This window comes from Acomys russatus, chromosome 23 (assembly GCF_903995435.1).
Source record: "Acomys russatus chromosome 23, mAcoRus1.1, whole genome shotgun sequence".
Classification (NCBI taxonomy): Eukaryota; Metazoa; Chordata; class Mammalia; order Rodentia; family Muridae; genus Acomys; species Acomys russatus.
The window spans coordinates 31,141,810-31,165,661 of record NC_067159.1 but is presented as its reverse complement, the minus strand read 5'-3'; the positions used below and the strand labels follow the sequence as shown (position 1 = coordinate 31,165,661).

General features: G+C 43.7%; 1 non-coding gene and 2 pseudogenes across 1 annotated transcript; all 3 read left to right on the top strand.

Moving 5' to 3' along the window:
* Window positions 1–5,286: 5,286 nt before the first annotated feature.
* LOC127206773 (U6 spliceosomal RNA) lies at window positions 5,287–5,391 on the top strand. Its single transcript, XR_007832867.1, has one exon. It is a non-coding gene; the product is annotated as a U6 spliceosomal RNA (small nuclear RNA).
* A 7,404-nt stretch (window positions 5,392–12,795) lies between these two features.
* On the top strand, window positions 12,796–13,435 carry LOC127206179 (60S ribosomal protein L9-like; annotated as a pseudogene).
* Window positions 13,436–19,048: 5,613 nt separating this feature from the next.
* LOC127206293 (40S ribosomal protein S11-like) lies at window positions 19,049–19,631 on the top strand (annotated as a pseudogene).
* Window positions 19,632–23,852: the final 4,221 nt, after the last annotated feature.

Genomic DNA, 23,852 nt, shown 5'->3' with positions numbered 1-23,852 from the left:
AAAGGGATGAGCTTGGAAGCCTTGAGAAGAAGCGATAGTGCGCAGCGGTGGTATACTTGTATGCTGGTAAAGGGATGTATACAGTACGTGGCTGGATGTATATACCGTATGGCTGGATGGCATTCTGTGCTGGAGGAAAGACTGTGCACGGTGTCAGCTCAGCCTCCCTTAGGAAGATGCCTGGATTCTCCTGCCTTTGAATACATCTTGGGTCTTTGGTCTTATCGAATGAATGCGGTAAGGCTGAGTGATAGATGGCACGTGGTTTTGGAGGCTAGACCTTCAAGCCATGTGTGTTCCTCTTTTCAGAGGAAAGTAAGATACCTTGCTTGAGAATATAATACCGGAGTGGCCTCTGGAGCATTTCTCGTGAGGAAGCCTGGAGGCGCCCTGCTCACAGGGCACATGGGGTACCCTGCGGTAAGGCTGCGAGTTGGCAATCCAGAAGTAAGCCTTCTTCCTGGATCCCTTCCTCACACGTTGGGTGACTACATCCTCTGCTGATAATCTACTGTAGCCGCATGACATATTCTGAGCCAGCAACACCTAGCCAGGGCTTTTCTACATTTTCAGCTGGGCACAGTGACGCTTGTCTTGCTACCCTAGCACTCTGGAGGCAAAGTTAGAAGAACTGCAAGTTCCAGGGTGGCCTGGGCTATATGCTAAGTTTGAGACCAACCTGAGGTTCATAGTAAGATCCTACCTCAGAAAAAAAAAAAAGAAAAATCCCATTCATGGTCATTATAAGGTAATAAATATTTGCCATTTTACAACCCTGGTTCCGGGGAGCATTTGCTGAGTAGGAACAAGAATACAGTGGCATATGGTGATGTTCCAGGTAGCTATGGCGTGTGTGTGTGTGTGTGTGTGTGTGTGTGTGTGTGTGTGTGTGTGTGTGTAATCATATATAATCAAACTGGGACATCTCAGCACCTCACAACTGATTGCAGATCTTGTGAATCTGCAGGAGTACAGCTGGGCTGCGCCACCTTCCAAAAAGTGGGGTCTTTCTGTAGTGAGCTAGAAGCCTCCCTGCATCATCTTCAGTTTCCTCTCCTAGATGTGTCTTACCTGGGTGGGCAGGACATAAAGACAGTCACGCACTGACTTTCCTATCTCTGGCTATGTCTGCCCACCAGTGCTCCACTGGCAGAATCAAGGTCTAGGATGAGGTAAGAGAAGAGGAGTCACTGTTGATGACATCTATCCCATGGGAGGTGGAGAGGGAAAGAAAGCTGTTTGGAGGACAGGAATGGTGTGTGAGCTCTCCTGGCCAGATGGCAGTACAAAGTCTCCCTTGCTGAGAGTCCACTGATAACACTACCATGGTCGTCTTTTCCACAGAGGCTACTGGAGGTCAGATTGCAAAACAAGTTTTTTTTCGTTGCTTAGATAAGGATGAAAACCACAAGAGACACAAAGCCTCCAAAGTCAGGCTAACTCCGAGGTAATAGAACATGAAATGGCCACGAGGCTCTCGGGTTCATCTCTGTGAGAGGCCTAGGGCCTGAGGAGCAGGAGGCACCATGAGCTAATAAAGGGCATCCGAAGCAGGTGCCCATCTGACTCGTATTTGTGTGTTCTGGAACTTTTGTTTTTAATCAACAAAGTTGGCATTTTCATGCTTGAAAACCTTTCTCCTAAACATGAAACTCTGCCGGTGAGATTGTTTACTGGAGAAAGGCACCGTCCACCCAGCTCGATCTCATGAATTTGATTCCTGGGACTCAAATGGGCAAACGGGAGAATGGGGGCTGGAAAGTTGGTTCTCTTATTCTGCAACTACACAAAATAAATACAGTGTTTAAAGAAATTCTCAAAAAAGAAAACCCTCTTTAAAAAATCACATAAACCCCTATTCAGTCAAGGAAATATTTATTACTTCTGAACAATGTAGTCTTATTCCACCATATCCATACATAGAGATATGGACTTAATCAGACCCAGGGATCTGTGACATGGATGGAGGCAAATCTACAAGTCTAGAAATTCAGGGAAGGTGATGTACTTAAGTTACCTTTCACCTCATGAACGAGAGTTGAGCAAACACTTGTAGGTCAATGGCAGATCAGCATTGTACTACTGGCTCATACTTGAGAAAACAAAGGTTGTGGGGTAACTTTTAAAAATGAGAGAAAGAGATGAGACAGAGAGAGAAAGGGAGGGAGGGAGAGAGACACACACAGAGACACACGCAGAGAGAGATGGAGATAGAGAGACAGAGACAGAGACAGAGACAGAAAGGAGGCAGGGATGGGGGACAGAAAGAGAGCTAGCTACCTGGTTTAGTCCTGAATGTGCTCATTTTATTTTCAGAATGTTCTTTCTACCTAATTTTTATCATCTGTAAACTGGAAAAAAGAGACTATATCTACAGTGTGTGTGTGTGTGTGTGTGTGTGTGTGTGTGTGTGTGTGTGTGTGTTTTCAGGATACACACGGGCAGTGAATTTCACAGGAGCCTTTCACAGACATGAGCACTCATGTATCCTTTGCTTTCCTCTGGAAGCTGAGGAGATCACTTCTCTCAGACCTGGAACAGACAGTGTTTCCTCCCTCCATTTATATTTAAGAATTTGCACTAGGCTCTTTTCCCATTACCTGCTAACAGTAAAAGATAATAATTCAATTGAAGTTTGGAGAGGGGGGGTTGTCTCCTAATATTACCCCCAAATCTCAATTTTAAAAAACCTGGGCTTTTCTCTGTATTTAATGGATGCGAAGTGTATTTGAGCAGGGGCAAGCTTTGCATAATGTGCCGTTTCTGTGGAGCACTGCTTCTTCTAAAGATTTCGTAGGTGGAGCTGCAGGGATTGTCTCTCTGGGTAAGAGTGCTTTAAAAGCTGGGTGTGCTGCACGTGCCCATGAACATAGCACTGCAGATCAGAGACAGAGTCTAGGAGCTTGCGGCTGAGTTTCAGGTTCAGTGAGAAACACAATATAACATATGAAGTAGAGAGAGATAGAGGAAGATGCCCCTGGCCTTGGCATGTAGGATCCTGGGTGGGGGCACCCGCGCATCCATGTGCACACAACACAACACACACACACACACACATAAAATAAAGATTTTTACATGAAAAAATCCCAATGATTGGTAAACAATACTGCATGCAAAAGTTAAATGTGTATTATAGTGTGAGAATCTGTGACTCCCCCTGCCCCTTTTCCTGAGATTCCCAATGTTCTAGACTGCGATGGAATTGTTTTATACTTTAAAGAACAACACTTAAATGAAAAGAGGCAACAGGGGCTGAGATAGTAATATCAATATGAGTTCCAGAAATGTTCACTATACTAATTAGAAGATATTTATTTATTATTTTGAGACAGTCTCTTACAGTCCTGGCTAGCCTGGTATTTGCTATACAGTCCAAGTTGTCTTCGAACTTATGTGCAAATCTCTTGTCTCAGTCTCACTAGTGCTAGGATTTCTAGGTGCACAGCACCATTATGCTCCATTGTGCTATCTTAGCATAAAGCCTTTGGTTCTACAATGTACTTCTAGGCCTGCTATTGGACGTCATCCCATAGTTTTCTGCTGGGACAGAACAGGCTCCTCCTAGCTTTCAACTTGAGTTGAAAGAAGTGGCCTTTGTCATGGGGAGAGCTGGAGGCTGCAAACACATAATGAAAGAGGCCTAGAATTGCTTGTTGTGGTGAGTCAGTCACTTCGCTGGCTTAATCTCCATGCTTAAAAGTTATTTGTTCTATGTATGTTACTTGAGGGCTAAAGATTTCATGTTCCTTTGGGTATCATGGGTAAATACAGAGGGCTGAGTTTTATAAGGTGATGCGAAATAACCAGTGGGTGTTCAGATAGTCAGCTGCAGGAGTTGCCATCCCGTATCTATGATGCACACTTGGAGGGAATGGTCTTTCTGGTGCTGAAGGCACCATGTAGATCAAGGTGTGCTCTCCTTGTAGTTCAAGATGTGCTATCAGGGGCTGGAGCGATGGCTCAGTGGTTAAGAGCACCGCTTGCTCTTCGAAAGGATCCGGGTTCAATTCCCAGCACCCGTATGGCAGCTCACAACTGTCTGTAACTCCAAGATGTGACACCCTCACACCAACACACATAAATTAAAATTAAATAAATAAAAAAAAGAAGTTAAAGAAAAGAAAACAAAACAAAAAACCAAACCAAACAACAACAACAAAAAAATATGTGCTATCATTGTGCTCTGAAGTTTAAAAAGAAACCAACACAGAGTGTCTCTACTGTCCACTCAGCAGGTTTGAAGGCGTTGTCCTCAGTAAGGCGTCTCAGGGCTGAGGTTCAAGGGGTCTCCCTTCCCTGCACTGAGGACTTCCTGTCTGTGATGATTTTGAGTAAGTGACTGTATAGCTCCAGGTTCCACTAAAGAAGGCAAAACCTGTGCTGTAGACAAACACTGAGCTTCAGGGGGGAAGTGACGTCATGCAACGGGAGGCTGGGTAGGAGTCAGGCTGCCTTGGAACTTCCAAGTTCTGTCATTCAATCCCGGAAGTGTGGTTTAGGTAGCATATTTTCTCTTCCTCCCTCCCTGTCTTTCTCTCCTTCCTTCCTTCCTTCTTTTTCTTTTCTTTTAATAAAGCCAAGTACTCATTTTGTAGTCCAGGTTTGACCTTTAAGTGAGGATCCATCTATTTCAAATTTTCATGACTGAGGTTATGGATAGATGTGTACTGCCACACCTAACTTTTAAAATCAAATAAACAAAAGCCTATGTGTATGCATGTGTATCCTTAGCCAGTTTTACATTTATAAACAACACACACACACACACACACACACACACACACACACACACACACGTATTTTGACAATTTTACTAAGGAAAGTAGACATTACCATACTTTAAGACTACTTAGAATGTTTTGGCTTAGCTGGGCACATGTCTTTAATCCCAGTACTTGGGAGGCAGAGGCAGGCGGATTGCTGTGAGTTCAAGGCCAGTCTGGTCCACAGAGCAAGTCTAGGACAGTCAAGGCTAACATAGAGAGACCCTGTCTCAAAAAACCAAAAAAGAAAAAAAAAAAAAAAGAATGTTTTGTCTTAACAATATAGATCTTGCCAGGTTTGATGACACATGCCACTGATTCCATTACTTTGGAGGCAGAGAAGGTAGATCTCTGTAAATTCAAGGCCAGCCTGGTCTACATAGTAAGTTCCAGGCCAGCCAAGACTACATGGAGAGGCCCAGTGTCTCCCTTCCTCCTTCTCTCCATCCTTCCTTCCCTTCCTCCCTCCCTCCCTTTCCACCCCCACCTCTCTCACACACACATTTGTGATATATATCCTTATGCTGCCTTCAGCAGCACATATATTAAATTTGGAATGATGCAGAGAAAATTAGCATGGCCTTTGCACAAGTATGGCATCCAAATTCATTAAACACTCCATAGTTTTGTATTAAAAATAAACAATACATTCATTCATTAAAAAAAAACCAAAATAAAACACAATAAGATAAAACAAAAACTATCACATAAAAGTTGGGCAAGACAAGCCAACAGAAGAATAAGAGGCCAAAAGAAGACACAAGAATCAGAGACCCACTCATTAGCACACTCAGTGATCCCATAATAACACTAAACTGGGCCAGGTGTGGTGGCGCACACCTTTAATCAGGAGGCAGAGGCAGGTGGATTGCTGTGAGTTCAAGGCCAGCCTAGTCTACAAAAGGGAGTCCAGGACACCCAAGGCTAGTACAGAGAGACCCTATCTTGAAAAACCAAAAACCAAAACAAACAAACAAACAAACAAACCAAAACACTAAACTGGAAGCCATAATATATGCACAGAGTACAGACCCTGTGCATGCAGCTCCATCCCTGTGCATTCATAGGAGCTTTGCTCATGTTGATTTAGAGGTCCTTTTTCCATTTTCTTTCTTCCTTTCCTCCTTTTCTCTCTCTCTTTCTCTCTCTTTGGAGACAGGGTTTCTCTGTGTAGCCTTGGCTGTCCTGGACTCACTTTGTAGACAAGGCTGGCCTTGAATTTACAGAGATCCGCCTGCCTCTGCCTCCCAAGTGCTGCGATTAAAGGCGTGTGCCAATACGCCCAGCTCCTTTTTTCTTTTTTGTCTTTTTGAGATAGGGTTTCTCTGCATAGCCTTAGCTTTCCTGGACTTTGTAGACCAGGCTGGATTCGAATTTACAGAGATCCACCTTTAATAGGATTAAAGGTGTGTGACACCACCTCCTGGCCAGGCCTTGTTTTCCTGATGTCCTTCAGCCCCCTTGGCTTTTATACTCTGTCTCCTTTTCTGTGGGATTCCCCGAGCTTTGGAGGGAGGGGCTTGATGAAGACATCCCAGTTAGAGCTGAGTGTTCTGAAGTCTCTCAGTCTTGGCTTAGTGTCTGACTGGGAGCCTTTGTATTTACTCCCATCTGCTGCAGGAGGAAGGGTCCCTGCTGGTCGCTGAATAAGACACTGGTCTATGACTATAACAGACTATCAGTACGAGTCATTCTATCACTACAGTTTTGTTTTTAGGCCACTATTATTTGGTTTTACCATAGGTCCCTGGAGTATCTAGCTGCTGTAAGTTCGAGGACAGCTTGGTCTACAAAGCAAGTCCCGGACAGCCAAGGCTACAACAGAGAAACCCTGTCTCAAACCGCCCCTCCCAAAAATAGAAAGAAAGAGAGGAATATGAGAAAGAACTTAAAATTGGTTTGGTAGGGAGAAAAAGAGGATCTGGAGGGACCTGGGAGAGGGGAAGAACACGATAAAAATGTATTTGAATTTGAAAATTCTTTAAAAAATAAATAAAAACAAAGCAAAACAAAAATATGTAAATAAGCAAACATTTAGGTAAAAAAATTGTTTTTAAATAAGAACAATTATAGCTATAATGATAAAAATGCAAAACAAACAAACAAACAAACAAACAAACAAACAAACCAACCCCAATACATATTATTATAAGAAACTCGGGTCCATAGAGAAGCTGACTAAATAAAAAGCATTCTTCCAGATATAGTGGTGCACACCTTTAATCCCAGCACTCAGGAGGCGGAAGTGGTTTCAGTAAGTTTGAGGCCTGGTTTACATAGCAACAATGTTCCAGCCCGGACCAGACAAGACTACCAAGTGGGGCCCTTCCTCAAAAACACAAAACAAAACCGCACCTCCACTAGATCCTGAAGTTATGCCAGCACATCCTCTTCTACGTGCTCTTGCTTACACTATTTTGATAATTAGTAGCTATATATTTAAGGTTAAATCATGATTAGAAGTCAATTCTTGATAATTTTTCCTCATTTCCTTTTATACAGTAAAAAGCATTTTCATTTGTAAGAAATCTGTAGAAAAATCTGAAGAGGGGAATGAAAACACAACACGAGACAACATACATTTCTTATGTCAATGAATGCTTGCGTCCGAAAATTGAGCTTTTCTGTCTTGACTTCTGCTTTCTTTACTTTCTCTTCCCCCTGTTGTCTAATGCCATAGAGGAGCCAGCCGAGTACGAGGACATTAATATACTGTTTGAGGGTGTCAACAAAAGGCGTCCTGAAGCCTCTCTCTGCCCCTGGGTTCTCTCCCGCTTCGTTCCCAGGGGAATTTTCTGTTTTTGCTTCATCTTCTTCCTGTATTCTGTTTCAGAAAAGATTGGGAGAACGGTTGAACAGATGGAAAAATTGTGAGTGGATATGGAGGGGCCTGAGAAACAAACAAACAAACAAAGGATAAAATAGGAAAATCAGAAAGTCACTCAATTCTCTCATTTTTGAAAGGATTGCAGCTGGCTGTGCAACTAGAGACTTTGTGGGTGGAGATGGAGGCGCTTGGAAAGTGAGCAGTGTCACTGGAAAAGGGAGAGCAAAAGAGCTCAGACCTCATAACCGAGAGCCAGAGCTTCCTGAAATTGCCACCTCACCCCACCCTGTGCATTTTTGGTGCCAAGTTCCCACAGCCCCTGGGCAGACTGGGAAGCTGGGCAGAGCAGACAGCCATCCAGGGTAAAAGAGTTAAAGAGAAACAGCTCATTTTGAGAAAAAGAGTTAATCTTTTAAAAAAAAAATTTTATTAATTTATTCATATTACATCTCAATTGTTATCCTATCCCTTGTATCCTCCCATTCCTCCCTCCCATTTTTCCCTTACTCGCCTTCCCTATGACTGTGACTGAGGGGGACTTCCTCCCCTTGTATATGCTCATAGGGTATCAAGTCTCTTCTTAGTAGCCTGCTATCCTTCCTCTGAGTGCCACCAGGCCTCCCCATCCAGGGGTCATGGTCAAGTATGGGGCACCAGAGTTCGTGTGAAAGTCAGCTGAGGAGAATGTCCTGTCCATTGGCTAGATCTGGGTAGGAATATGAAGTTTACTGCACGTATTGTCCTTGGCTGGTGCCATAGTTTGAGCAGGACCTCTGGGCCCAGATCCACCTGTCTTGAGTAAACTGAGCTGCCAGAGGAGCAGCCCAGGTTATGAGGTCACCGCCATTAGTTTTCCCAGAAGCCTTAGATATACAAAAACAAAAACAAATAAACAAACGAAACAAAAAACCTGCTCTCATTTGAACCTAAATACTCTTTACTCTCACTTCTCTTTATTTCAGGGCTTGCAATGTGGATGAGATCTTCACAGTTGCTCTGTCACATTATCTGCACCTGTCAGGACTGTTAACATTATATTCTCTCACATGATCTTTCTTGTATGTATTTACAGAGAGTACATTGTCAATGACAAGAATTACAGTGGAAGAGAATTTTATAGCAAACCATCAAAACATATTACAAAAATGGCAAACTTATGTGTAATTTTAATTTGTGGACTTTTTTGTTTGTTTGTTTTTATTTTTCTTTCTTTCTTTTTTTTTTACACATTTTTATTGAAGAATAAAATAATTCATATTACATCTCATTTTCTATCCCATCCCATACATGCTCCCATTGCTCCCTCCCTCCCACTTTCACCCCAAACCCCCTTCCCTGTGACTGTGACCGAGGGGGACCTCCTCCCCCTGAGTATGGTGCTAGGGTATCAAGTCTCTTCTTGGTAGTCCGCTATCCTTCCTCCGAGTGCCATTGGGCCTCCCCCACAAAGGGACATGGCCAAATATGGGGCACCAGAGATCCTGTGAAAGTCAGTCCCCAGTCTCCACTTAACTGTGGAGAATGTTCTGTCCCTTGGTTAGATCTGGGTAGAGGTTTGATGATGACTGCACGTTTTGTCCTTGGTTGGTGCCTTTGATCAAGCAGAACCCCTGGGCTCAGATCCATCCATCATAATGTTCCTCTTGTAGGTTTCTAGGACCCTCTGGATCCACCTACTTCCCTATTGTTTTTGTTCTTCAAGATGGGATTTCTCTGTGCAGCCTTGGCTGTCCTGCACTCACTTTGTAGACTAGCCTGGCCTCGAACTCACAATGCTCCACCTGCCTATACTGGGATTAAAGGTGTGTGCCACCACCGCCTGGTGACATTGTATTTTTCAGTTGTATACTTTTAACACTATTATTTCATTTTTTTCTGTTTGTTTGTTTCTTGACATTTCCAGGGAAATGCCCTGAGACAAAGTGATGTTAATTGTCCAGCTAGATTTGGGCCTGGACATGCAGCAGACTTAAATATCAGACTGTCTGAAATCTCAATCTTTTTTTGTTTTTGTTTTTTCAAGACAGGGCTTCTCTGTAACAGCCCTGGCTGTCCTAGAACTCATTCTGTAGACCAGACTAGCCTATAAACTCACAGAGATCCTCCTGCCTCTGCTTCCTGAGTACTTGGACTAAAGGCATGTGCCACCACCCTCAGCTCTGCAGTTCTATTTTTAAGTGCAGTGACATAGGAGGTAGAGGGAGCTGAGAACCAAGAGGGTTGAAATCCCGTCTACACGGCATTTTACTTTATTTTATTAAAAACATAGTTTTGGAGCCAGGCGGAGTGGCACATGCCTGTCATCTCAGCACTCAGGGAGGCAGAGGCAGGCAGATCTCTGTGAGTTTGAGGCCAGCCTGGTCTACAAATAGAGTCCAGGGCAGTCAAGGCCACACAGGGAAGTCCTGTCTCAAAAAAAAAAAAAAAAAAAAAAAAAAAGAAAGAAAACAAAAAACAAACAAACAAACAAAAAAACCCAAACCAAACCAAAAACATAGTGGTGGATCCCGGCATGGTGTGGAGGAGTGACCATCCTCTTACCTAATCCAGGTGCACACATGCAACTGACCCAAAGGTCAGTCTTATCTGCCCAGGACCTCCTTCATTTTCATCCCTGACTACTACTGTGCCTTTAGCGGGTGAGCAGAGAAATCTTTCCGTGTGGTTACTATTCCAGAGCACAGTAAAGCCTATGCGCTGTGTCCAGTGTCATCTGCTCAGGTACCACACAGACAATATTCCTGAGAGGTCTCCTTTTTATCCATCCAGGGAGCCTTCCACATCTTTCCTCTCAAGAACCACTGGGCTGCCTGGGGGCTTGTGAGTCCTTCCAGATCAGGGGACAAGATCTGTTAGCTTCTTTTTGGTTTCTGTGGCCTTGGGTCTTTCTTTGGACTCTTTCCAAGGTTTGGAAGTGGGCTAGTATGAGCTGAAACATTCCAGGCATCCTAGGCAGTGCCCCCAGGCCCTTATATTTGCCATGGCTCTGTTGGGTCTCCATGTGACCTACATTTTAAAGCTTTAAACCCAGGAATGAGCTCTTCTATGTTTTGCTATCTCCTGACACATTCTTTTTCCTAAGGAGCAGAGAACAAGAAATCCAGTTGTCTGAATAGTGGCAGGAAGAAAAAGGGATGCTGAAGTAGGGAACACTGGGAAACAGGGCAACGTCTCAGTATTTGAGCAGATCTGTCATTTTTATTTCATTTTGCTGGGCTTAACTGATACCCTCAAAGGAATCATTCCTTCAATTTGAAATAATGTAGCACCACTACCAAAAGGAATGCAATTTGGCACATTCCTGGTGACGAATCTACGCAGCAGGTCACTGCAGTGCAGTTGTGAAATTATGTCAGAAGTGACCAGCCCAGGGGTGTTAGCTCTCTGGACTTGTCAGGTGTATGGGCTGGTGTCTGGCTACGAGCCAGAGGACTTAAAGCCACAGGGCAATGACTTTCCAAATGTAGTAACTTTCTTTCTTTCTTTCTTTTTGGTTTTTCAAGACAGAGTTTCTCTGTGTAGCCTTGATTATCCTGGACTCACCTTATAGACCAGGCTAGCCTTGAACTCACAATGATCCGCCTGCCTTTGCCTCCCGAGTGCTGGGATTAGAGGCATGCACCACCACTGCCCTGGCCAAATGTAGTTACTTTCATGAGATGAGCGTTTTCAAGCCTGGGATTGAGGGTGAGTGTTAGGATTGTTTCTTTTGACTCACCCTGGCCTTTTCACTCTCTCTTTTTGAGCTGCTTTTAAGGTATCCTGGGGTATCAGGGAGGAGGAGACAAGTCAGCCTCAACACCACTGTCTTCCTGGTTTGGGTTGATCCTATGTTCTGGCTTCTGAATATGCCACTTTCAGAAGTCCAGAGAATTAGTGAAAGGGTGGATGGGAAAAGCATTTGTGTATGCAGGCTCCTCTCCCCTTAGCTTTGCACTTGAGGTCTGGTTTAGATACGGGGCTGTGCTCAGATCTTAAGCAAACAGTTTGGTGACTTTTTGTGTATGTGCACGCACACGTATAAAGACAGATTTGATCATAGCAGACAGTAGTTCACAACTCTAGACGGTTGTCCTGTGCCCCTCCTACTTCTGGTCACTACCACTTTGCCATCTGGCATGTCTGTGGTAGACTCTCTGATGTTTTAGACTCTTTCTCTTCTGCCATCTGGTTTCATCATTGCCTTGACCAGAGGAGGAGGGATGCATCCTCTGGGCATTGCTCTGTCTTTTCGAGTCTTTTTTTTGTCTTGGTCTTATAACATAGACCATCATGGACCAGAACTTGTCATCCTCTTGGCCTCTCAGGTTCTGGGATTGTAGGAATATGCCACCAAACCATGCTAGAAAGTAGGGTTTTTTTTTTTTTTTGGTATGGGCCTACAACTGTCACTGCTTTTCTGTTGCTGTTCTTTCTTTTTCTTTTCTTTTAAAGATTTATTTAGTTATTGTTCGTAGAGTATTGTGCCTGCATGTACACCTGCACTCCAGAAGAGGGCACCAGATCTCATCATAGATGATCATGAGCTACTGTGTGGCTGCTGTGAATTGAACTCTGGACAATGCTTTTAAGCTTGGAGCCATCTCTCCAGCCCTGTTGGTGTTCTTTCAAAGGCTGAGGAGACTAGGAAAGAACGCCTACAACAGAAGAGGCTCGAATGCTCAGGAGAGAATGGGTCAAAGTATACATTGACCTGTTTGGATTCTGGGTCTTCAATTGCCTTCAGCTGAATCAAATGGTTTCTCCAATGAGCCCGACATTCATGAGTAAAAGGGAGGTTGTTCCTGAATTCTAAGCCAATATCCTTTTGATCTGTACTAGCGTCACTGCTGTAGCCCACGGCTAGCAATAAGGATGTGGGTGTGGTTTGTAATGTGGCCTGAAGAACAGCGTTGCAGCTGTGTAGTTATTGGGACTTAAATATGACAAGTACTTGCCTCATGTTGTGGAGATGTCTTTAAGGTTTTCTAAACTTAGCCAGTGCAGAAGTTTTAACATGTCCCTCACAGATTCATGTGCGAGAAACTTGGTCACCTGGGCAATGGTATCAAGGGGCAGCATCCTTTCAGGGTGATCCAGCCATTTAAGGGCACGGTGACGGCTTTCTTACAGAGCAAGTGTTCATGGGTTTGTTCTCTCTTCCACCTTGCCAGGACCCGGTCAGAGGCCTTTACCAAATGCTGAGGATGGGCCAGCCTCCAGACCATGACCCAGTACGCCTTCACAAATGCCCAGTCATGCTCTGTCCAGTCCACAGCGAGAACGAAGACCATTCTCAGCAATCAGACTGTCAGCATCCCAGAAAATGTCACCGTCACTCTGAAGGGGTGCATCCTATTGAAGGGGCCCAGGGGAACTCTGCAGAGAGACTTCAGTCACATCAGTATCGAGCTGGGTCTTCTTGGAAAGAAAATGAAGAGGCTCCAGGCTGACGAATGATGGGTAACAGGAAGGAACTGGCCACTGTCAGAACCATCTGCAGCCACGCTCAAAACATAATCTAGGGTGTCACGCTGGCCTTCCGTTACAAGATGAGGTCTGTGTAGGCTCACTTTCCCATCAACGGCGTCCTTTCAGGAGAATGGGTCTTTGCTTGAAATCCGAAATTTCTTGGATGAAAAATACATCTGAGGATTCGGATAAGAAGGACAGCTGTTGCTTTTTCTGTCTCTTAAGTCCAGAAGGATGAATTAACCCTGGGAGGAAATGATATTGAACTTATTTCAAATTCAGCTGCACTGATTCAGGATGCCATAACAGTTTAAAAAAAAAAAAAAAAGATCAGTAAGTTTTTGATCTTCAGAATGTGTCTGAAAAGGAAACAGTGCAGCAGGCTGATGAGTAAGATGGAAGTTACTCAGTCCCAGAAACAAGATCCTACATTATACGTACTATTTGAATGTCTTTGGGAACAATAAAAGACTTATATTGAAAACAACAACAACAACAAATGTCCAGACATTCAGTTATAGCATCCAGAGACAGTGTAAGCCCTTGAGAGAAGGGTGGTTGCTTCTTTTGCTGTGTTTTCTGGCTAGTTATAAAAATGGCTCATTGAGACAGTGGGTTGAAGCAATCTAGCTTAATAGATATTGAGGTTAGGGCAATGTAGTTTTGGCACTCAGTGACGCAAACTGTTGAAAAACAAGTCTTACTCTAAGCCCCGGAGTATGTCAGGCTTTGCGGGTAAAATGCTGTCGGTTCTGAGTGCAGAAAGGGATGTAAGGAAACAGATGTTGCTTGTGGAATACTAACTTGTCCAGTTTTTACACGGTAGATGTTGCAGATACACATTTGGCTTTGGACTCCCTCGACACAGACCACATTCAGTGTTTGCGTGTCCCTGGAACATTTCTGGGATTCTGCCTTGCTGAACTCATTTTTTCACTGCTTATGTCCTGCTGCCTGTCCCTCCTTCCTTCTTTCCTTCCTCCCTTGCTGCCTGTCTATCTTTCTGTCTTTTTCTTTTTTTCTTTTTTTTTCCAGCCAGAGCATGCCCTGCAGTGTTTTTAGGTTTTGCTTTGTTTTGTTTTGTTTTTTTCAGTATCTTATATGGCACATTCTCACAGCACTTTGGTGTCTATAGCACTTTTCTGTGGTTTTACATCTTAAGAGCTAGGCTGTCTCAGTGATCATTTCTTGGTCATCAAAAGTTGGTAGGAATATTAGATCCTTGCTGTGACAAAGTACCATGAGCAAAGCAACTTACAGAGAGAAAAGTTTATTTGGACCTGTGCATCCAGAGGAGTGAGAATCCATCATGGTGGAGAAGCATGGATGCAAGCAGGAGGCATAGTGGCAGGAACAGAAAGCTGAGATCTCACATTGTCGAACACGAACTCAAAGCAGAGAGTGCTATGGAGGTAGGCAAGGCTTTTCATTCTCAAAGCACCACCTGCCCCTCCCGCCTCGCCTTCCCACACCCTGTGACATATGTCCTTCGGCAAGGTGGCATCTCCTAAACTTTCCCAAATGACTCAACTGGGGACTAAGTCTTTAAATATCTGAGCCTATTGGGGAACATTCTCATTCAAACCACCACAGAAGGGTGCATTGGCTCCCAGTTTGGAGAGACAGTCCGTCATAGCGGGGAAGGCATGGCAGCATGACCATTAGGAAGCTTGTTATATTGCATCTGCAACAAAGAAGGGATAGGTGCTGGTGCTCAATTTCGCCGCTCTGTACACTGCCAGGAGCCCCAGTCCAAGAACGGTACTGCACACATTCGAATGCATCTTTCTACCTTAATTTCCCCCCCCCCCCGCCCCGCACAGCCTGAGACATGCCCAGTGGCTTGTCTCCCAGGTGATTTCTAAAGAAAAAATTATTTTTATTAACGTGCATGTACTCGTGTCTCTCTGTGTGTATGCACAAGTACGTCCTTGGCTGCCCAGAGAGGTCAGAAAAAGCCACTAGCTCCTTTGGAGCTGGAGGTACAGATGATTCTAAGTCATCTGATGTCTACGCTGAGAACTGAGCTCTAATCCCCTTTGAACCACGCTGCTTTGCCTACTTGGAAAGAAGTCTCTCCTCAACCAAAAATCTTTTTTTTTTTTTTTTTTAAAGATGTCCCAATATTATACTGTGTCATCACAATGCTGTACGACAGTTCATGCAACAACTCTCCACACAATACAGAGGCAATCCCATAATAGAACTGAAAAGCTCCTGTTGTCAAGTGATGTTCTTGCCATCCTAATAGCAGAGTGCAATGTGCCAGTCACACACTTGTGGTGATGATTTTAAACCTGCTGTGCTGCCCCAGTACATAGCAGTTCTGGACAATGGAAAGTCCTTGATAATCCACTATGCTGCTGGACGATGCACTTGCTACACTATATTTTCATAGTTAATTTCAGAACACCCTCTTTCTAATTATTTAAAAAGGAATTTACTGCAAAACAGTATGCCATGGTATGCTGGCAGCCACTGTGTGCTTCTTGGTTTGACAACATTCTTTGGTTGTATAAGAGACCTTATAGTGTGACTGGCCTGTGCCCTCTAGGTTTATGTCAGGACCCTAGTGATGTCTGGATTATGGACAGCACACTTCTCAGAACTGTCCTCCACCCTTAGGTGATGCAGGCACTTAACTGAACAAGGCATGGTCAGTGTGAGGCTGAGCCAGGTCTGTCAAACAGCATCTAGGTCAGGCTTTGAACCCCCAAGGCACTTCTTCAGTCTATGCATTCTGACTTTGAGTCTGTGCGTCTGTGGTTGAGGTTGCTCCTTACTGCGATGGTGGCTTCAACCATCCACTGTTTTACAAAGCATGCTCCCCAAGTAGGTCTTTAATAAATGTAATCTTAATCGGAATGATAATTACTTAGCATATCTGGCTTTTTTTTTTTTTAAGTAGACTCTCACTCATCTACTTGTCCTAGAACTTATGTGTAGTCAACTTTGACCTTAAACTTCTGATCCTCTTGCCTCTGCCTTCCAAGCGCTGGGATTGCAGGCATTTATCTGGTTTGTGTGGTGCATGCTAGGCGCCACATAAACCATGCTGTATGGAGCCTTTGGGTGCTAGTTATGAGAAAATCGCATTGTGCTGAGAACTGCATTAGAAATATCTCTTGGTCAGAGTTAGTCTCATGGGTCTATGTAGGTGAGGTATCCAGACAGGCCACCTGATGCGGGTTACTGTTTTAGTTAGACTTAAGGATGAAGGAAGACCTTATTTGGGCTCACAGTTTTAGAGTCATGGGTCTATGGTACTGGGACGGGTGTGGCAGAACAGGATGGTCCACATCCAAACACAGAGCATGGCTTCCTAACCTTGGGCCTCTCACTCCAACCATGACAGACAAAATTAACAATCTCAGTAACCCTGTGTGATGAATAATCAAAGCCCTATAGAAGCACAGGACAAGATCTCCAGACTCATAGCTGGAACTCAAGGCCTGCAGAGGAAAGGATGCCAAAGATGAGACTGCAGGGCAAATAGGCACAAGGCAGGGAAGTGTGGGAAAGAGCCCTTGGCAGTGTCAGTGGCTCACACTGATCAGGGTTTGGGGAACCAAGGAAAGGCCATCCAAAGCCTAAGGCTAAGGAGATAAGAGTAGAGGCTGGAAAAGAGGAGGAATCAGCCAATAAGAATTTTATCTTTGTTGCTCTGTTATGTGTTTAAAACCATGTCCTACCAGGACTGTATAGCTGCTAAAGGTTTTCCAGAAATGGGTGGGCATGGTCTGAACAGCTGTGAAGGGGATGCCAAGGAGGCCAAGCAGAATCTAATGATGCAACTAAAACATTTCTATGTGGCTTACAACCAGGTCATTGCTGGCCTTGCTGAGGTAGTTTGCAGAGGAGAGAGAGGCCAGGTAGCTTCAGGGAGTGATATGAGCTGGAAACAGAAAAACAATTACAATTACAGCTTATTAGACCATAGATGTCTTATGTGGCCAGGAACTTGTATCTATTATGGTGGGGGTTTTTTTTTTTCTGTTTGACTACAGAATTGTGATTTAATTTAACTGTGTATCAAAGGTAGATGATTTTTGATTCATTTTTTTTCTTAAAGTAACCTTTTACAGACACACCTACTTTGAGTTATTTTGGGGTACTAGGTTGCAGCTTACGTTAAAATCTTACTACTTTTGTGGGACAAGATCCATGGTAAAAGTGGTCTGAATTTACTGTAATGCAATTCTGTTAATATTGTACTAATTCAAATGTACATTACAGGATTTTGTATCAAGCTCACAGATTTCAGTTTGCAAAGAATCCCTACCCCCTCAAAAAAAAAAAAAAAAAAAAAAAAAAAAAAAAACCAAACCAACCAATCAAACAAACAAAAAGCTTTCAAATCAAGAATCTACAGCCCAATTTCCAACTCAAAAGATACTCATTAAACATTACAAATTATAGAATGAACCCCAAATCTTGTACACTATTCAGAGCTAATGTCTGCAGTGAACCTAAATTTGCACAGCATTGGTGTTATGAAACCCCAAATTTCCAAAGTATGTGACAAACAGGTATATATACAAGGACTATGACTTGAAACAAGGCCAACATTCTTGAAACCTATTGGGTTTTACCTATATCTCAGCAGGCAGCACCTGCGCAGGAAAAGGTGAGTGGAAATTTATTGCTGAAAAATGCAAATCTTACTCCCCTTTTTTTTTGCCAGCTTTGTTTCTCTATCATCAAAACATCATGCTCCCTGGGCAATCTTTCATTTTATTGCCAGTCTTTATGAGACCATTTTCCCACAGAGTCTTACTAAGCCAGGCTGACTTTCATAAGGAGCAAGGAAAGTTGGAAAATCAAGGTTTCATCACACCAGTATCCTGCCAATTTAAAGGTTCACTGTAGACCTGAATTCCGAGTGCTGTGCAAGATTTGGGGTTCATGCTACAATTTGTAACGTTTGATGAGATTCTTTTGGAGCGGAGGTTTGGCTGCAGATGGTTGATTTGAAGGCCTGTGGGAGCTTTGTTGTTCTTGCTATTTCTTTTCTTTCTTTCCTCCTTTCTTTCCTTCCCTTTGTTTCTTTCTTTCTGACCTTCTTTTTTTCTTTTTTCCTGAGACAGGGTTTCTCTGTGTATCCTTGGCTATTCTGGAACTCAATTTGTAGATCAGGCTGGAACTCAGAGATGCTCCTGCCTCTGCCTCCCCAGCACTGGGGACTTCCACCATGCTTGGCTGGACATTCTTGCTATCTCAAGTCTCAAGCCTCATTTGATTTACTTTGGTCCATAAAGAGTTACATGTGTATATGTGCCAAGGCTCCAAGAGACAACTCCAGTTAAACTGCTCCCCATGTTTAAAATGCACACCTGCTGTTTGCTTGAGATATGTCTGCCCTCAAGGCTGAACATTTGCTCTCCAGCTGGTGGCTCTGTAGAAAGGTGAGAGGCTTCTGAGGTCTCTGGACCAATTGGTGGACTAAGCTCTCGCTGGATTCCTAACGTGGTTGTTACCAAGAGGTAGGATTTAGTTGTAGGAAACTAGGTCACTGAGGGATACCCTGGAAAGATGTACCACATTTGTGAGCCTTTGCTTTTTTCCCCCTGCCTCCTGTGTACCATGATGTAGTCCCCCACCACATACTCATCACTGTGAAGTTCACTGTTGCCTCAGGTCCATAGCGTTAGAGTCAGTGAGCCATGGCCTAAAATGTTTGAATTCATGGAATGAAATGAGCATGTCCTACTTAAATTGTTCTGCTCAGGCACCTGTCCCTGCAATGAAAACCTAACATATACAGCAGGCCTACAAAGTCTGAACTGACTCTCGAGTTTTCTGTACTACTCCTACAAATGAAGTTATTTCCTATAGGAGTCTGTGGAAGGAAGCTGTGGATTTACTGTGCACTATGGATAAGGCAGAGTACAGAATGTTCTTCCCATAAGGTGGCCTTCTGGAAAGGAGTGTATGTTCTGTGCTAAGTGAATGCACTTGAAAGCAAGGGCATGAAGGGAACTCCCTGGAAGGTTCTCGTTATCTCTGTAAGAAAGACAAGCTCTTTCTCTCAGGCTGCCGGGAAGATGGCAGACATTCAGACGGAGCGTGCTTACCAAAAGCAACCTACAATCTTTCAAAACAAGAAACGTGTTTTGCTGGGAGAAACCAGCAAGGAAAAACTCCCTCGGTACTACAAAAACATTGGTCTAGGCTTCAAGACGCCCAAGGAGACCATCGAGGGCACCTATATAGACAAGAAATGCCCCTTCACGCGTAATGTCTCTATCTGAGGTTGGATCCTGCCTGGTGTCATACAAAGATGAAGATGCAGAGGACCATTGTCATCTGCCGGGACTACCTCCATTACATCTGGAAGTACAATCACTTTGAGAAGCGCCACAAGAACATGTCTGTGCACCTGTCCCCCTGTTTCAGGGATGTGCAGATTGGCAACATTGTCACTGTGGGAGAGTGCAGGCCCCTGAGCAAGACAGTTCGGTTCAATATACTCAAGGTCACCAAGGCTGCTGGCACCAAGAAGCAGTTTCAGAAGTTCTGATGGGGTGCTGGCCTGCTCCTCATAGAAAATAAAGTTATTTTCCAACTTAAAAAAAAAAAAAAAAAAGAAAGACAAAGGCCTGGGAGGGATATACTTGACTCCTTTCACACGCCCAAACATGGTAAGACGTAACACCAGCTGTATCCCCTCACCACACTTGCATTTGCTTAAGCTAAGCACAAAAATTGCCTCATGTTTTGCTTGCTTTATTGATAAAAAGGAGAAGTACTTTGTTTGCACCATTATTGAGCTCAGACTCTCAGACTTCCCTGGAGCCTTAAGCAGGTGTTTGGAGTATGTTTTGATCCACAAAACCTTAGCATCACTGGCCACAAGGTTAGGCTGACAGTTGCCCATGTGCTTTTTCTCTTTCAGACTGATATTTCCTTTACTCAACTTTGAGAAACACCAGGAAGGAGTGTGGTTTCCTCTGCCAACAGTGAATGTTCTCTGTCTCTCTCTGTCTCTGTCTCTGCCTGTCTGCCTGTCTGCCTGTCTGTCTGTCTGTCTGTCTGTCTCTCTCTCTCTCTCTTCCCCTCCCTCCTGATCCCTGTAGATACATCTTCTTTGTAGGGAGTGGCAGAAACTCTGAGTAAGTGAAGTCTTGAGCGAATGTGTATTGTTGACATGGGCACAGCCATGACAAGAATGAAGCCTCAAACCCACAGAAAATTGGCAAAGCCTTTCCCCATATGAGTCAGACTCAAAGCTGTCCAACCATTCTTCCTCCAGTCCAAGCATGAGATGACCAGTGTGTACAAAAGCTACTAGTTGCAGCTAGCCAATTGCTGCCTTAACCCCTGTGCAGTACATAATAAACAGGCTGAGCTTCTGAGTGAAGATGGCAATGGGTGACCCCACCCCCATCACAGTGTGCACGCCCCACCTGACCCCGGCTTTTCTGTACCTGTGTCTGTCCTTTCTTTCCCTGACCCAGCAAGTCCCCATCCAGGACTCATGATGCACTTCTTGAGATACACTGAATCCGAAGCCCTTCTACACAACCATCTCCATGCCCGGCTGCAAATGACACGTGGGCAGCAAAGGAGATTTTGTTTTCAACTATTCAACCTTTCTACTCTTTGCCACCATTCCACTTAGGTCTTAGGTGGCACTGGCTACATCTCTGGGGTCTTTGGACACCCTCAGAGGTAAGCTGGACAACTTCCAGTGGCCTATTGTGGCAAAGCCTGCACAAACTCAGTCTTGCTGGTACTGTTCTCTGCACTATCCACATACGTGCAGTCTAACAGTAGGGACTCAGGACATATTCTGAGGCCATCAGTTGGCAATGAAGAGGCTCAGCTTCACGCGCTCACGCAGTGCTTTCCCCGTCTCTGCCCAATATCCAACTATGCAGTGCCTCAAATGAAGCGTTCGTTGTAATTGGCACTTAGGTGATGGTTGCTGACTAGGCAGATTAGTGCTAAGTTTTGCCTCTGAAGGGAACAATAAAACTGCAATTTGATGTCATGAAGGACTAGAGGTGGGGGAGATTGTACTGAAAGACTAATTCTGATTAAGTGATGAAAGGGTAGGAAGCAGGGAAGGAGGGGTGAGGGGATGGGAAGACTGAAGGGGCAGCCAGAGTAAGACTCTGAGACAGCAAAGAGAGCAGGGTACCAGTTACACAGGTCAGGGTGAGGAAGGTCACCCCAGTGACTGAAAGCTCAGGAGGCATTGTTTACAGAGCTTATGTTCTCTTGACATGGGAGCTGTTAGCTGAGAATGAGAGAGGAGGAGGAGGAGAAGCAATAGACAGAGACCAGGTCTGAAACAGTCACTAAGGTGAGCCTTTACTGTGAGTGCAGAGTCACCAGTGTGTTTCAGGGCTTTGAGACAGGACATCGGACGTGTGTAATTTCACTGGTGTACATCATGACTGCTTCTCTCTGCTTTTGTTAAACATGTACTGTCTCCATGTAGCTCTCGTATTAAACGAATTGCCCCGTGTGGCCTACTGTAGGTGCACAAGGCATCTTTACAGTGAGTAATCATTATTGCAGCAACTGCTGGCAAGGGAGTTGTTTGAACGAAGGTGTCCAAGTATGGCAGCTTAGAAATAGCAGGTGAAAGGCTAGTTTTCAGGTCAGCAACGTTTCCTTCCAGTCCTGGAGTTTCCCAGGCTTGGAATAGTGCATGGTGTGATAAGTGACATCTACAGTTAAAGACTGAGAAGCCATTGAAAGCAATAAAGATAGAATTACTATGGATCAGTCTAGAATATATAGAACATCAAAATAAATACCCTGGGGTGATTTATCAACACATCTGTGTTAAGAAAAAGATCAGATAACATTTGGCTTGATTTCTTCAAATTGAATCAAATAACAAACCATAATTGAACTCTAGCCTGCTACAAATGAATGTTCTGAATTTTCTTCTAGCTTAACTGCTCTCCATACAGCTTTAGAAGAAGCTGAAAGAGAAATACATTCATACAGATAAATAATATACCAAATATGAAAAGTAATTTACTGGTAGAGCACTGGTATAATAAAGAGGGTTTTTTTTATTGTTGTTATTACTGATTTTTTTCCTGTCTCCATTTTAAAAAGACTCTTAATAGGCAGGAAATCTAAATTGTTTTTAAAATGTGAACAAGATGTGTAATGCCTCCCAGCATAGCAAAGATCCTAAGAACTGACAAGATTAAATGCTGTGAGAACCTGAGGCTATAGGAACTCATAGAAATTGCCAAGTGAAATGCAAAGTTATTTAGATACTTTGGATGATTTAAATAAATGACATGTTCATAGCAGCATTAATCATAATTTCCAAAATATAGTAGGTGGGTGAAAAAATAAGCTGCAGAATATCCAGCAGTGGTTTATTTTTTTTCAATAGTGGTCTATTATCCAGCACTGAAAAGGAATGCTTTTCAAGTCACAAAACATAGGGAACAAATTTAAATATTTATTACTAAGTGAAAGAAACCAATATAAAAAAATCTACATACTATATGACATTCTGAAAAAGTCAAAACTATGGAGACAGTAAAAAAAAAAAAAAAAAAAAAAAAAAAAAAAAAAAAAGACTGACAACCAAAGATAAAGAACTAAAGATGAATATATTTAACATATAGGTTTTTCATAACAATTAAACTATTCTGTGTAACGTCAAAACGATAGATACATGCTATTTAACATCTCTCAAAGCTCATAGAACACACAACGCTAACAGTGAGCTCTAATGTAAATCAATGTTGAGTGATTAGAAAAATAGCATTCCGGTCATTGTGTATATGTCTACTCATCTATGCAGACAGGCATTGATATGACCTTATTATTTCTGTTTTCTGTAATGTCATTCTGTCTAGAGATAAAATGAATAAGAGAAATACCATCCAGATAAGGGGTTTACTGTCAACTTTGGTCAGTATGTTGATAGGTCTTGTTGATAAGTGTCACTATCACAGAGGTGACTGTCACTCAAGAAAGACACTGGGACGTGCAGACAGCTTATGGAATGAGCACAGGCCTTGCTCTGAAGTGGCAGGTGCATGACAGGAGGCTGAGGTTCTTAGCTGGTCATTCTAGAAGTACATGGAAGAAGCTGCTGGAGAATCCTACCTTCATATAGGCTCTTTTCTTTGAACACTTCAGGTCTTCCAGGTTTACCCTCTGGCTTGCCGACCTCAACATCCATCTGTTAACCCACCACTGTGTTCTGTGTTGCTCATATGTTGTGAGTACATGCTGTCAGAAACAGGCCACATTTATGTCTTACAAACGCGGGGTTACAGAAAATCTGCTGCCTGTGGATTTCCCAGAAAACACCTAGTGCCCACCACATACTGTGAACCTGGGGGCTGCAAAAACAGGGAATTGGACTTATCTCCCACCTTGTGGACAGCTTATCTGGGTCTGGCAAAGCCATGCTTTCTCCCCTCTGTGCTCTCAAATACAAATGCTGCTCTCAGACGGTACAGTGCATTCCTCTGCACCCCCAGAGGCCATGCCACAGGGTCTGGGGTTAGGGGGGCAGTGCCGCTCAGACCAATAAAAGCCTACTTCACTGTAGAGGTTGATCTGAGTTGTCATTCGCTCATTTTTCATTCCTCTGCCCATTTATTTCTTGCATTTTCTCACATGGAAGTTGGGTTGGCGTGAGTCATAGGTTTGAGAGCAAAGATACAGGGATGGGTCTAGCTGCCAAGGCCCAAGGGCAGGGCTGAGTCCAGATGAAGGTGCAGGAGATGGATGGAGTTCTAGACAACTGTCCAGGAAGATGGATAAACGGCCATTGAATAGGCTGTGCCAACTGTGGGGAGTGAGGTGAGCTGGTCCCC